The sequence below is a fragment of the Tachyglossus aculeatus genome, chromosome 11 (genome assembly GCF_015852505.1).
Source record: "Tachyglossus aculeatus isolate mTacAcu1 chromosome 11, mTacAcu1.pri, whole genome shotgun sequence".
Lineage (NCBI taxonomy): Eukaryota > Metazoa > Chordata > Mammalia > Monotremata > Tachyglossidae > Tachyglossus > Tachyglossus aculeatus.
In genome coordinates, this window is record NC_052076.1 from 44,679,067 (window position 1) to 44,694,689 (window position 15,623).

The 15,623-nt window shown below is 45.6% G+C and overlaps 1 non-coding gene across 1 annotated transcript; it reads right to left on the reverse strand.

Annotated features, from left to right (window-relative positions):
* Nucleotides 1–15,201: 15,201 nt before the first annotated feature.
* TRNAM-CAU lies at nucleotides 15,202–15,274 on the reverse strand. The gene has a single exon. It is a non-coding gene; the product is annotated as a tRNA-Met (tRNA).
* Nucleotides 15,275–15,623: the final 349 nt, after the last annotated feature.

Sequence of the window (15,623 nt, forward strand, 5' to 3'; positions counted from 1 at the left end):
GAATGTAGACTGTATGCCCGGCGTGGGCGGGAATTGTCTCTCGTTATTACCGAATGGTATTTTCCAAGCGCTTAGTACAGTCCTCTGCACCCACTAAACGCTCAATAAATACGATTGAATGAATGTAGACTGTAAGTCCGGCGTGGGCCGGGATTGTCTCTCTTTATTACCGAATGGTATTTTCCAAGCGCTTAGTACAGTCCTCTGCACCCACTAAACGCTCAATAAATACTATCGAATGAATGTAGACTGTATGTCCGGCGTGATTGTTTCTCTTTAATTTCCAAGCGCTTAGTACAGTCCTCTGCACCCACTAAACGCTCAATAAATACTACAGAATGAATGTAGACTGTGTGTCCGGCGTGATTGTCTCTCTTTAATTTCCAAGCGCTTAGTACAGTCCTCTACACCCACTAAACGCTCAGTAACTACTATCGAATGAATGTAGACAGTATGTCCGGCGTGGGCCGGGATTGTCTCTCTTTATTACCGAATGGTATTTTCCAAGCGCTTAGTACAGTCCTCTGCACCCACTAAACGCTCAATAAATACTATCGAATGAATGTAGGCTGTATGTCCGGCGTGATTGTCTCTCTTTAATTTCCAAGCGCTTAGTACAGTCCTCTACACCCACTAAACGCTCAATAAATACGATTGAATGCGGGATTGTCTCTCTTTAATTTCCAAGCGCTTAGTACAGTCCTCCACACCCACTAAACGCTCAATAAATACGACTGAATGAATGTAGACTGTATGTCCGGCGTGGGCGGGGATTGTCTCTCTTTATTACTGAATGGTATTTTCCAAGCGCTTAGTACAGTCCTCTGCACCCACTAAACGCTCAATAAATACTATCGAATGAATGTAGACTGTATGTCCGGCGTGATTGTTTCTCTTTAATTTCCAAGCGCTTAGTACAGTCCTCTGCACCCACTAAACGCTCAATAAATACTACCGAATGAATGTAGACTGTGTGTCCGGCGTGATTGTCTCTCTTTAATTTCCAAGCGCTTAGTACAGTCCTCTACACCCACTAAACGCTCAGTAACTACTATCGAATGAATGTAGACAGTATGTCCGGCGTGGGCCGGGATTGTCTCTCTTTATTACCGAATGGTATTTTCCAAGCGCTTAGTACAGTCCTCTGCACCCACTAAACGCTCAATAAATACTATCGAATGAATGTAGGCTGTATGTCCGGCGTGATTGTCTCTCTTTAATTTCCAAGCGCTTAGTACAGTCCTCTACACCCACTAAACGCTCAATAAATACGATTGAATGCGGGATTGTCTCTCTTTAATTTCCAAGCGCTTAGTACAGTCCTCCACACCCACTAAACGCTCAATAAATACGACTGAATGAATGTAGACTGTATGTCCGGCGTGGGCGGGGATTGTCTCTCTTTATTACTGAATGGTATTTTCCAAGCGCTTAGTACAGTCCTCTACACCCACTAAACGCTCAATAAATACTATCGAATGAATGTAGACTGTATGTCTGGCGTGATTGTCTCTCTTTAATTTCCAAGCGCTTAGTACAGTCCTCTAAACCCACTAAACGCTCAATAAATACTATCGAATGAATGTAGACTGTATGTCCGGCCTGGGCGGGGATTGTCTCTCTTTATTACCGAATGGTATTTTCCAAGCGCTTAGTACAGTCCTCTACACCCACTAAACGCTCAATAAATACGATCGAATGAATGTAGACTGTATGTCCGGCGTGGGCGGGGATTGTCTCTCTTTATTACCGAATGGTGTTTTCCAAGCGCTTAGTACAGTCCTCTGCACCCACTAAACGCTCAATAAATACGATCGAATGAATGTAGACTGTATGTCCAGCGTGATTGTCTCTCTTTAATTTCCAAGCACTTAGTACAGTCCTCTACACCCACTAAACGCTCAATAAATACGATCGAATGAATGTAGACTGTATGTCCGGCGTGGGCGGGGATTGTCTCTCTTTATTACCGAATGGTGTTTTCCAAGCGCTTAGTACAGTCCTCTGCACCCACTAAACGCTCAATACGATCGAATGAATGTAGACTGTATGTCCAGCGTGATTGTCTCTCTTTAATTTCCAAGCGCTTAGTACAGTCCTCTACACCCACTAAACGCTCAATAAATACTATCGAATGAATGTAGACTGTATGTCTGGCGTGGGCCGGGATTGTCTCTATTACTGAATGGTATTTTCCAAGCGCTTAGTACAGTCCTCTGCACCCACTAAACGCTCAATAAATACGATTGAATGAATGTAGACTGTAAGTCCGGCGTGGGCCGGGATTGTCTCTCTAATTCCCAAGCGCTTAGTACAGTCCTCTACACCCACTAAACGCTCAATAAATACTATTGAATGAATGTAGACTGTATGTCCGGCGTGGGCCGGGATTGTCTCTCTTTATTACCGAATGGTCCTTTCCAAGCGCCTAGTACAGTGCTCAGTGTGCGCTCAACAAGTACGAATGACTGAATGAATGAATATAGAGGCGTGGGCAGGGCCTGCCTCTCTTTGTTGCTGAATTATCCGATAATAATAATAATGACGGCATTTTAATTAAGCGCTTACTCTGTGCCAGGCACTGTTCTAAGCGCTGGAGAGTTTACAAGGTGATCACAGTCTTCATCCCCATTTTCCAGATGAGGTAACTGAGGCACAGAGAAGTGACTCGCCCCAGCTAGGTGGCGGGGGCGGAATTTGAACCCATGACCTCGGGCTCCCAAGCCCGGGCTCTTTCCACCGAGCCACACTGCTTCCCGGCGTCTAATACAGTGCTCTGCGCCCCCAGTAGGCGCTCAATAAATACCACCCGCCCCTTCCCCCTTAAAAGAGGCAAGGGCCCGGTCTCTAAGCGGCGGGCGCGTGCCCGTGGCGGCTGGCTTTCGCGCATGCGCGGGAGCCGCTTTCTCCGCGCACGGCCGCGCGCCGGCGTCGTGCGCGTCCTCGCTCCGACGGGGCGGTGCGCGCCCTCAGCCTGCGGCCCGGCGGGATTCCGCGCGTGCGCAGGAGCCGCCCTCTCGCCCCTCCCCACCCCAGCCCGAGCTCGGCCGCGCGCAGGCGTCGTGCGGGTCATCAACATCAATCGTATTTATTGAGCGCTTACTGTGTGCAGAGCACTGTGCTAAGCGCTTGGGAAGTACAAGTTGGTAACATATAGAGACAGTCCCTACCCAGCAGTGGGCTCACAGGGTCCTCGCTCCGACTCAGAATCAATCAATCGTATTTATTGAGCGCTCACTGGGTGCAGAGCACTGGACTAAGCGCTTGGGAAGTACAAATTGGCAACATATAGAGACGGTCCCTACCCAACAATCAATCAATCAATCGTATTTATTGAGCGCTTAATGTGTGCAGAGCACTGGACTAAGCGCTTGAGAAGTACAAGCTGGCAACATATAGAGGCAGTCCCTACCCAACAGTGGGCTCACAGTCTAAAACGGGGAGACAGAGAACAAAACCAAACATACTAACAAAATAAAATAAATAGAATAGATATGTACAAATAAAATGAATAAATAAATAGAGTAATAAATATGTACAAACATATATACGTATATACAGGTGCTGTGGGGAAGGGAAGGAGGTAAGATGGGGGGATGGAGAGGGGGACGAGGGGGAGAGGAAGGAAGGGGCTCAGTCTGGGAAGGCCTCCTGGAGGAGGTGGGCCTCCTTCTAGACTGGGAGCCCACTGTTGGGTAGGGACTGTCTCTATATGTTGCCAATTTGTACTTCCCAAGCGCTTAGTACAGTGCTCTGCACACAGGAAGCGCTTAATAAATACGACTGATGATGATGATCATGCTACGCGGCGGGCGCGTGCCCGTGGCGGCTGGCTTTTTCGCGCATGCGCGGGAGCCGCTTTCTCCGAGCACGGCCGCGCGCCGGCGCCGTGCGCGTCCTCGCTTCGACGGGGCGGCGCGTGCCCTCAGCCTGCGGCGCGGCGGGGTTCCGCGCGTGCGCAGGAGCCGCTCTCTCAGTCAATCAATCAATCAATCAATCAATCGTATTATTGAGCGCTTATTGGGTGCAGAGCACTGGACTAATTGCTTGGGAAGTACAAGCTGGCAACATATAGAGACAGTCCCTACCCAACAGTGGGCTCACAGTCTAGAAGGGGGAAACGGAGAACAAAACCAAACATATTAACAAAATAAAATAAATAGAATAGATAGGTACAAGTAAAATAAATACATAAATAGAGTAATAAATATGTACAAACATATATACATATATACAGGTGCTGTGGGGAAGAGAAGGAGGTAAGATGCGGGGGATGGAGAGGGGGACGAGGGGGAGAGGAAGGAAGGGGCTCAGTCTGGGAAGGCCTCCTGGAGGAGGTGAGCTCTCAGTAGGGCCTTGAAGGGAGGAAGAGGTCCTCGCTCCGACTCTTAGAATCAATCAATCAATCAATCAATCGTATTTATTGAGCACTTACTTTTTTTTATAATGGCATTTATTAAGCGCTTACTATGTGCAGAGCACTGTTCTAAGCGCTGGGGAATTTACAAGGTGATCAGGCTGTCCCACGTGGGGCTCACAGTCTTCATCCCCATTTTATAGATGAGGGAACTGAGGCCCAGAGAAGTGAAGACTTGCCCAAAGTCACACAGTTGACAAGTGGTGGAGCCGGGATTTGAACCCATGTTCAAACGTTCAAACCCATGTCACTGTGTGCAGAGCACTGTACTAAGCTCTTGGGAAGTACAAGTTGGCAACGTATAGAGACAGTCCCTACCCAACAGTGGGCTCACAGTCTAAAAGGACTAGAACAGTTGAGTGCTTAATAAATGCCATTATTATTAATCGACGGGGCGGTGGGATTCCGCGCGTGCGCAGGAGCCACTTTCTCGCCCGGCCGAGCACGGCCGCGCGCCTGCGTCGTGCGGGTCCTCGCCTCAACGCTTAGGACAGTGCTTTGCACACCGTAAGCGCTCAATAAATACGATTGAATGAACGACGGGCGGCGCTTAGAACTTGTGCGCTTGGGAAGTACAAGTTGGCGAAATATAGGGACGGTCCCTACCCAACAACGGTCTCGGTGTAGAAGGGGGAGACAGACAACAAAACAAAACGTGGACAGGTATCAAGTCACCAGAGAGAAGCAGTGCGCCTTAGTGGAAAGGGCGCAGGCTTGGGAGTCAGAGGACGTGGGTTCTAACGCCGATTCCTCCACTTGTCTGCTGTGTGACCTTGGGCAAGTCACTCAACTTCTCTGTGCTTCACTTACCTCCTCTGCAAAATGGGGATTAAAACTGTGAGCCCCATGTGGGACAACCTGATTACCCTGTATCTACCCCAGCGTTTAGAACAGTGCTTGGCACATAGCACTTAACAAATACCATTATTATTATTATTGCAGCATTGTACTAAACGTTTCAGGAAATACAATATGACACAGTTGATTGCGAGAACCCGCACGACGCCGGCGCGCGAAAAAGCGGCTCCTGCGCACGCGCGCAATCCCGCCGCGCCGCCCCGTCGAATAATAATAATGACCTTTATTAAGCGCTTACTATGTGCAAAACACTGTTCTAAGCGTCGAAGCGCGGGCCCAAACGATGCCGGCGCCCGGCCGTGCTGGGGCGGGGCGGGAGAGGGGCGAGAAAGCAGCTCATTCATTCATTCATTCAACCGTATTTATTGAGCGCTTACTGTGTGCACAGCACTGTACTAGGCGCTTGGGAAGTCCAAGTTGCCAACATAATAGAGATGGTCCCTACCCAACAGCGGGCTCACAGTCTAGAAGGGGGAGACAGACAACAAAACAAAAGATATTAACAAAACAAAATAAATAGAATATGTACAAATAAAATAGAGTAATCAATCAATCAATCGTATTTATTGAGCACTTACTGTGTGCAGAGCACTGTACTAAGCTCTTGGGAAGTACAAGTTGGCAACATATAGAGACAGTCCCTACCCAACAGTGGGCTCACAGTCTAAAAGGGGGAGACGGAGAACAAAACCAAACGTACTAACAAAATAAAACAAATAGAATAGATATGTACAAGTAAAATAAATAGAGTAATAAATACGTACAAACATATATACATATATACAGGTGCTGTGGGGAGGGGAAGGAGGTAAGGCCAGGGGAGGAGGGGGGAGGAAGGAGGGGGCTCAGTCTGGGAGGGCCTCCTGGAGGAGGTGAGCTCAGGGCTCTGAAGGGAATCATCATCAACATCATCAATCGTATTTATTGAGCGCTTACTATGTGTAGAGCACTGTACTAAGCGCTTGGGAAGTACAAATTGGCAACATATAGAGACAGTCCCTACCCAACAGTGGGCTCACAGTCTAAAAGGCTCATAGTCTAAAAAGTCTTTTAAACTCTACCTCGCCGCAGGGTGAGGGCGTGCGCCGCCCCGTTGAATCATCATCATCATCAATCGTATTTATTGAGCGCTTACTATGTGCAGAGCACTGTACTAAGCGCTTGGGAAGTACAAGTGGGCAACATATAGAGACAGTCCCTACCCAACAGTGGGCTCACAGTCTAAAAGGGGGAGACGGAGAACAAAACCAAACATACTAATAAAATAAATAGAATAGATATACGTACAAGTAAAATAAATAGAGTAATAAATACATACAAACATATATACATATATACAGGTGCTGTGGGGAAGGGAAGGAGGTAAGATGGGGGGATGGAGAGGGGGATGAGGGGGAGAGGAAGGAAGGGGCTCAGTCTGGGAAGGCCTCCTGGAGGAGGTGAGCTCTCAGCAGGGCCTTGAAGGGAATAATAATGGCATTAATTAAGCGCTATGTGCAAAGCACTGTTCTAAGCGTCGAGGCGAGGACACGCAAGACGCAGGCGCGCGGCCGTGCTGGGGGGGGGGCGAGAGAGCGGCTTCTGCGCACGCGCGGAATCCCACCGCCCCGTCGAATAATAATAATGGCATTTATTAAGCGCTTACTATGTGCAAAGCACCGTTCTAAGCGTCAAGGCGGGGACCCGCACGACGCATGCGCGCGGCCGAGCTCGGGCTGGGGTGGGGAGGGGCGAGAGGGCGGCTGCTGCGCACGCGCGGAATCCCGCCGGGCCGCAGGCTGAGGGCGCGCGCCGCCCCGTCGGAGCGAGGACGCGCACGACGCCGGCGCGCGGCCGTGCGCGGAGAAAGCGGCTCCCGCGCATGCGCAATAGCCAGCCGCCACGGGCACGCGCCCGTCGCTTAGAGACCGGGCCCTGGCCTCTTTCAAGGGGGAAGGGGCGGGTGGTATTTATTGAGCGCCTACTGGGGGCGCAGAGCACTGTATTAGCCGCCGGGAAGCAGTGTGGCTCGGTGGAAAGAGCCCGGGCTTGGGAGCCCGGGGTCATGGGTTCAAATTCCGCCTCCGCCACCTAGCTGGGGCGAGTCACTTCTCTGTGCCTCAGTTACCTCATCTGGAAAATGGGGATGAAGACTGTGACCACCTTGTAAACTCTCCAGCGCTTAGAACAGTGCCTGGCACAGAGTAAGCGCTTAATAAAAATGTCGTCATTATTATTATTATCGGACAATTCAGCAATAAAGAGAGGCAGGCCCTGCCCACGCCTCTACATTCATTCATTCAGTCATTCGTACTTGTTGAGCGCACACTGAGCGCTGAGCACTGTACTAGGCGCTTGGAAAGGACCATTTGGTAATAAAGAGAGACAATCCCGGCCCACGCCGGACTTTCAGTCTACATTCATTCAATCGTATTTATTGAGCATTTAGTGGGTGCAGAGGACTGTACTAAGCGTTTGGAAAATACCATTCGGTAATAAAGAGGGACAACCCCGGCCCACGCCGGATTTACAGTCTACATTCATTCAATCGTATTTATTGAGCGTTTAGTGGGTGCAGAGGACTGTACTAAGCGCTTGGAAAATACCATTCGGTAATAAAGAGAGATAATCCCGGCCCACGCCGGACTTACAGTCCACATTCATTCGATCGTATTTATTGAGCGTTTAGTGGGTGTAGAGGACTGTACTAAGCGCTTGGAAAATAAAGAGAGACAATCCCGGCCCACGCCGGACTTACAGTCTACATTCATTCAATCGTATTTATTGAGCGTTTAGTGGGTGCAGAGGACTGTACTAAGCGCTTGGAAAATAAAGAGAGACAATCCCGGCCCACGCCGGACTTACAGTCTACATTCATTCAATCGTATTTATTGAGCGTTTAGTGGGTGCAGAGGACTGTACTAAGCGCTTGGAAAGTACCATTCAGTAATAAAGAAAGACAATCCTGGCCCATGCCGGATTTACAGTCTACATTCATTCAATCGTATTTATTGAGCGTTTAGTGGGTGCAGAGGGCTGTACTAAGCGCTTCGAAAGTACCATTTGGTAATAAAGACAGACAATTCCGGCCCACGCCGGATTTACAGACTACCTTCATTCAATGGTATTTATTGAGCGTTTAGTGGGTGCAGAGGACTGTACTAAGCGCTTGGAAAATACCATTCGGTAATAAAGAGGGACATTCCCGGCCCATGCCGGATTTACAGTCTACATTCATTCAATCGTATTTATTGAGCGTTTAGTGGGTGTAGAGGACTGTACTAAGCACTTGGAAAATGCCATTCGGTAATAAAGAGAGACAATTCTGGCCCACGCCGGACATACAGTCTACATTCATTCGATAGTATTTATTGAGCGTTTAGTGGGTGTAGAGGACTGTACTAAGCGCTTGGAAAATAAAGAGAGACAATCCCGGCCCACGCCGGACATACAGTCTACATTCATTCAATCGTATTTATTGAGCGTTTAGTGGGTGTGGAGGACTGTACTAAGCGCTTGGAAAGTACCATTCGGTAATAAAGAGAGACAATCCCGGCTCACGCCGGACTTACAGTCTACATTCGTTCAATCGTATTTATTGAGCGTTTAGGGGGGGCAGAGGACTGTACTAAGCGCTTGGAAAATACCATTCGGTAATAAAGAGGGACAATCCCGGTCCACGCCGGATTTACAGTCTACATTCATTCAATCGTATTTATTGAGCGTTTAGTGGGTGCAGAGGACTGTACTAAGCGCTTGGAAAATACCATTCGGTAATAAAGAGGGACAATCCCGGCCCATGCCGGATTTACAGTCTACATTCATTCAATAGTATTTATTGAGCGTCTAGTGGGTGTAGAGGACTGTACTAAGCCCTTGGAAAATAAAGAGAGACAATCCCGGCCCACGCCGGACTTACAGTCTACATTCATTCAGTCGTAGTTATTGAGCATTTAGTGGGTGCAGAGGACTGTACTAAGCGCTTGGAAAATACCATTCGATAATAAAGAGAGACAATCCCGGCCCACACCGGATTTACAGTCTACATTCATTCAATCGTATTTATTGAGCGTTTAGTGGGTGCAGAGGACTGTACTAAGCGCTTGGAAAATACCATTCGGTAATAAAGAGAGACAATCCCGGCCCACGCCGGACTTACAGTCTACATTCATTCAATCGTATTTATTGAGCGTTTAGTGGGTGTACAGGACTGTACTAAGCGCTTGGGAACTGTACTAAGCGCTTGGGAAGTACAATTTGGAAAGAGAAAATCCCTGCCCACGCCGGGCTCACAGTCTACATTCATTCATTCATTCATGCAATCGTATTTATTGAGGGCACACTGGGCGCAAAGCACTGTACTAAGCGCTTGGAAAGTACAATTCCGCAATAGAGACAATCCCTGCCCACGCCGGACTTACAGTCTATGTTCATTCAATCGTATTGATTGAGCGTTTACTGGGTGCAGAGCACTGTACTAAGCGCTTGGGAAGTACAATGCGGAAATAGAGACAATCCCTGCCCACGCTGGGCTTACAGTCTACATACATTCATTCATTCACGCAGTCGTATTTATTGAGCGCTAACTGGGGTGCGGAGCACTGTACTAAGCGCTTGGAAAGCACAATTCCGCAATAAAGAGAGACAATCCCTGCCCACGCCGGGCTTACAGTCTACATTCCCCAGCGCTTAGAACAGTGCTTGGCACATAGTAAGCGCTTAACAAATGCCATCATCATTATTATTATTACATTCATTCATTCAACCGTATTTCATTCATTTATTCATTCATTCAATCGTATTCATTGGGTACTTACTGTGCGCAGAGCACTATACTAAGCGCTTGGGAAGTCCAATTCAGCAACAAATAGACAATCCCTGACCACAGCGGGCTCAAAGTCTAGAAGGGGGGAAACAGACATCAAAACAAGTAAACAGGCATCAGTAGCATTATTATAAATAAAAAGACTTATAGCTATATACACATCATTAATCAAAATAAATATAATTATAAATGTGTACATATATACGGAAGTGCTGTGGGGCATTTATTAGCCAGGGTCCTAGATGATTTATTATCCGCCCCCACTTGATTTCTTTGGACACGCTTTTTAACAGCGCCAGTTCATTCATTCATGCAATCGTATTTATTGAGCGCTTACTGGGCGCAGAACACTGTGCTAAGCGCTCGGGAGAGTACAGTGCAATGCAACAACAACAAGCCAACGCATTCCCTGCCCACAAGGAGCTCACAGTCTAGAGTGGGGGGGAGTCTAGGAAAAAGCACGGGCTTTGGAGTCAGAGGTCATGGATTCAAATCCCTCCTCCGCCAATTGTCAGCTGGGTGACCTTGGGTAAGTCACTTCACTTCTCTGTGCCTCAGTTACCTCATCTGTAAAATGGGGATTTCGACTGTGAGCCCCCCAGGGGACAGCCTGATCACCTTGTAACCTCCCCAACGCCTAGAATAGTGCTTTGCACATAGTAAGCGCTTAATAAAGCGCTTAGAGAAGCAGCGTGGCTCAGTGGAAAAAGCACGGGCTTTGGAGTCAGAGGTCATGGGTTCAAATCCCGGCTCCACCACTTGTCAACTGTGTGACTTTGGGCAAGTCACTTAACTTCTCTGGGCCTCAGTTCCCTCATCTGTAAAAAATGGGGATGAAGACTGTGAGCCCCACGTGGGACAACCTGATCACCTTGTAAATTCCCCAGCGCTTAGAACAGTGCTCTGCACATAGTAAGCGCTTAATAAATGCCATTAAAAAAAATAAATAAAAAATAAAAAAAATAAATAAATGCCATTATTATTATTATTATTATTATTAGCCTTCTCGCAGTCCATTGCTTTCCTGCGATTCGTATTCATGATTCATCTCAGCGCTTAGAACAGTGCATGGCACATAGTATGTGCTTAACAAATACCATTATTATTATTATTATTATTATTATCTCATTCATTCGTTCAGTCAATCAATCATATTTATTGAGCGCTTACTGTGTGCAGAGCACTGTACTAAGCGCTTGGGAAGTACAAGTGGGCAACATATAGAGACAATCCCTACCCAACATGGGGCTCACACTCTAGAAGGGGGAGACAGAGAACAAAACCAAACATGCTAACAAAATAAAATAAATAGAATAGATATGTACAAGTAAAATAAATAAAAAAATTAATAGAGTACTAAATATGTACAAACATATACATATATACAGGTGCTGTGGGGAAGGGAAGGAGGTAAGATGGGGGATGGAGAGGGGGACGAGGGGGATTTATTTATTCAGTCAATCAATCGTATTTATTGAGCGCTTACTGTGTGCAGAGCACTGTACTAAGCGCTTGGGAAGTACAAGTTGGCAACATAAAGAGACGGTCCCTACTCAACAGGGGGCTCACAGTCTAGAAGGGGGAGATAGACAACAAAACAAAACATACTAACAAAAATAGAATAGATATGTACAAGTAAGATAAATAAATAAAAAAAATTAATAGAGTAATAAATCTGCACAAACATATATACATATATACAGGTGCTGTGGGGAAGGGAAGGAGGTAAGATGGGGGGATGGAGAGGGGGGTGAGGGGGATTTATTTATTCAGTCAATCAATCAATCGTATTTATTGAGCGCTTACTGTGTGCAGAGCACTGTACTAAGCGCTTGGGAAGTACAAGTTGGCAACATATAGAGACGGTCCCTACCCACCAGTGGGCTCACAGTCTAAAAGGGGGAGACAGAGAACAAAACCAAACATACTAACAAAATAAAATAAATAGAATAGATAGGTACAAGTAAAATAAATAAATAAATAAATAAATAGAGTAACAAATATATACAAACATATATACATATATACAGGTGCTGTGGGGAAGGGATCAATCAATCGTATTTATTGAACGCTTACTGTGTGCAGAGCACTGGACTAAGCGCTTGGGAAGTACAAGTCGGCAACATATAGAGACGGTCCTTACCCACCAGTGGGCTCACAGTCTAAAAGGGGGAGACAGAGAACAAAACCAAACATACTAACAAAATAAAATAAATAGAATAGATATGTACAAGTAAAATAAATAAATAAATAAATAGAGGAACAAATATGTACAAACATATATACATATATACAGGTGCTGTGGGGAAGGAGGTAAGATGAGGGGATGGAGACGGGGACGAGGGGGATTTATTTATTCAGTCAATCAATCGTATTTATTGAGTGCTTACTGTGTGCAGAGCACTGTACTAAGCGCTTGGGAAGTACAAGTTGGCAACATCTAGATACAGTCCCTACCCAACAGTGAGCTCACAGTCTAAAAGGGGGAGACAGAGAACAAAACCAAACACATACTAACAAAATAAAATAAATAGAATAGATATGTACGAATAGATATGTACAAGTAAGACAAATAAAAAAATTAATAGAGTACTAAATATGTACAAACATATATACATATATACAGGTGCTGTGGGGAAGGGAAGGAGGTAAGATGGGGGATGGAGGGAGGACGAGGGGGATTTATTTATTCAGTCAATCAATCGTATTTATTGAGCGCTTACTGTGTGCAGAGCACTGTACTAAGCGCTTGGGAAGTACAAGTTGGCAACATATAGAGACGGTCCCTACCCAACAGTGGGCTCACGGTCTAAAAGAGATGGAGACGGGGATGGAGAGGGGGACGAGGGGGATTTATTTATTCAGTCATCATTATTATCATGATCCTCAATCGTATTTATTGAGCGCTTACTGTGTGCAGAGCACTGTACTAAGCGCTTGGGAAGTCCAAGCTGGCAACATATAGAGACAGTCCCTACCCAACAGTGGGCTCACAGTCTAAAAGGGGGAGACAGAGAACGAAATTCCCAAACATACTAACAAAATAAAATAAATAGAATAGATATGTACAAGTAAAATAAATAAATAAATAGAGTAACAAATATGTACAAACATATCATCATCATCAATCGTATTTATTGAGCGCTTACTACGTGCAGAGCACTGTACTAAGCGCTTGGGAAGTACAAATTGGCAACATATAGAGACAGTCCCTACCCAACAGTGGGCTCACAGTCTAAAAGGGGGAGACAGAGAACAAAACCAAACATACTAACAAAATAAAATAAATAGAATAGATATGTACAAGTAAAATAAATGAATAGAGTAATAAATCTGTACAAACATATACATATATACAGGTGCAGTGGGGAAGGGAAGGAGGTAAGATGGGGGGATGGAGAGGGGGACGAGGGGGATTTATTCAGTCAATCAATCGTATTTATTGAGCGCTTACTGTGTGCAGAGCACTGTACTAAGCGCTTGGGAAGTACAAATTGGCAACATATAGGGACAGTCCCTACCCAACAGTGGGCTCCCAGTCTAAAAGTGATGGGAATGGAGAGGGGGACGAGGGGGATTTATTTATTCAGTCGATCAATCAATCGTATTTATTGAGCGCTTACTGTGTGCACAGCACTGGACTAAGCGCTGGGAAAGTACAATTGGGCAGCAGATCTATTTATTCATTCAATCCTATTTATTGAGCGCTTACTGTGTGTAGAGCGCTGGACTAAGCCCTTGGGAAGGACAAGTCGGGAACAAATAGAGATCACCCCTCCTCCTTCCTTCCTCTCCCCCTCTCCATCCCCCCCATCTTACCTCCTTCCCTTCCCCACAGCACCTGTATATATGTATATATGGTTGTGCATATTTATTACTCTATTTATTTATTCATTTATTTTACTTGTACATATCTATCCCATTTATTTTATTTTATTAGTATGTTTGGTTTTGTTCTCTGTCTCCCCCTTTTAGACTGTGAGCCCACTGTTGGGTAGGGCCTGTCTCTATATGTCGCCAATTTGTACTTCCCAAGCGCTTAGTACAGTGCTCTGCACGTAGTAAGCGCTCAATAAATACGATTGATGATGATGATGATGATGATGATGATATATATATTTATATGTGTGTTTATAATAACACCTTTGCAGTCACAGAGATCCTTTCTCTCGGGAGCTCAAGGCACTTAGAGATCATCTTACTTAAGTAAGCGCTCAATAAATACGATTGATGATGATGATATGTTTGTACATATTTGTTACTCTATTTATTTATTTATTTATTTATTTTACCTGTACCTATCTATCCTATTTATTTTATTTTGTTAGTACGTTTGGTTTTGTTCCCTGTCTCCCCCTTTTAGACTGTGAGCCCACTGGTGGGTAGGGCCTGTCTCTATATGTCGCCAATTTGTACTTCCCAAGCGCTTAGTACAGTGCTCTGCACATAGGAAGCGCTCAATAAATACGATTGATGATGATGATATGTTTGTACATATTTGTTACTCCATTTATTTATTTATTTATTTTACTTGTACCTATCTATCCTATTTATTTTATTTTGTTAGTATGTTTGGTTTTGTTCTCTGTCTCCCCCTTTTAGACTATGAGCCCACTGGTGGGTAGTGCCTGTCTCTAGATGTTGCCAATTTGTACTTCCCAAGCGCTTAGTACAGTGCTCTGCACATAGTAAGCGCTCAATAAATATGATTGATGATGATAGTACAGTGTTTTTCACATCGTAAGCGCTTAACACATATTATTATTATTATTATTATTGTTGTTGTTGTTGTTGTTGTTGTTGTTGTTGTTGTTGTTGTTATTATTATTATTATGCCCACGGAGAAAAGTGTAGAATTGTCTGGGTTCAAAACTGTTTTTATCAGGGGGTTCTTCTCACCATCAAAGGGAATGGGAGAATGAGGGGTGGGTTTGGCCACAAAAGGGCTCTATCCTTTCTCTCTCAAGTGCTTCTCTCCGGACAGAGTGTAATTAAAATTGTGCAATAAATAAAGGTTTGCGTCAAGTCCCCGTTCAGTTGGGCATTTGGGGGGATGTCATCAGTTCCACGAGTGTGTTTTGGAGCGTTGCAAATTCCGGAGGAAAAATAAAAAAACAACGGATGCCCCGTGTGAGGATCGAACTCACGACCTTCAGATTATGAGACTGACGCGCTACCTACTGCGCTAACGAGGCTTCCCGGAAACCCACTTTTGTGAAATCTTCTTTGAATAAAGACTGGTTTTTGCTTGTGCGTTTTTTTTTATATTTGTTTAAATTGTTTGATGCTGTGGGCTAAGCGAATTCATTTCAGGTCCGGTACGAAGAGCTGAGATTCCTGCTAGCGGAAAATTGGATTAGAAGGCTTTGAAACTGGGAATGAGCCCGGGCTTTGGAGTCAGGGGTCATGGGTTCGAATCCCGGCTCTGCCCATTGCCAGCTGGGTGACTTTGGGCAAGTCACAAACTTCTCTGGGCCTCATCTGTAAAGTGGGGATTAAGACTGTGAGCCCCCCGTGGGACTTTGGGCGAGTCACAACTTCTCT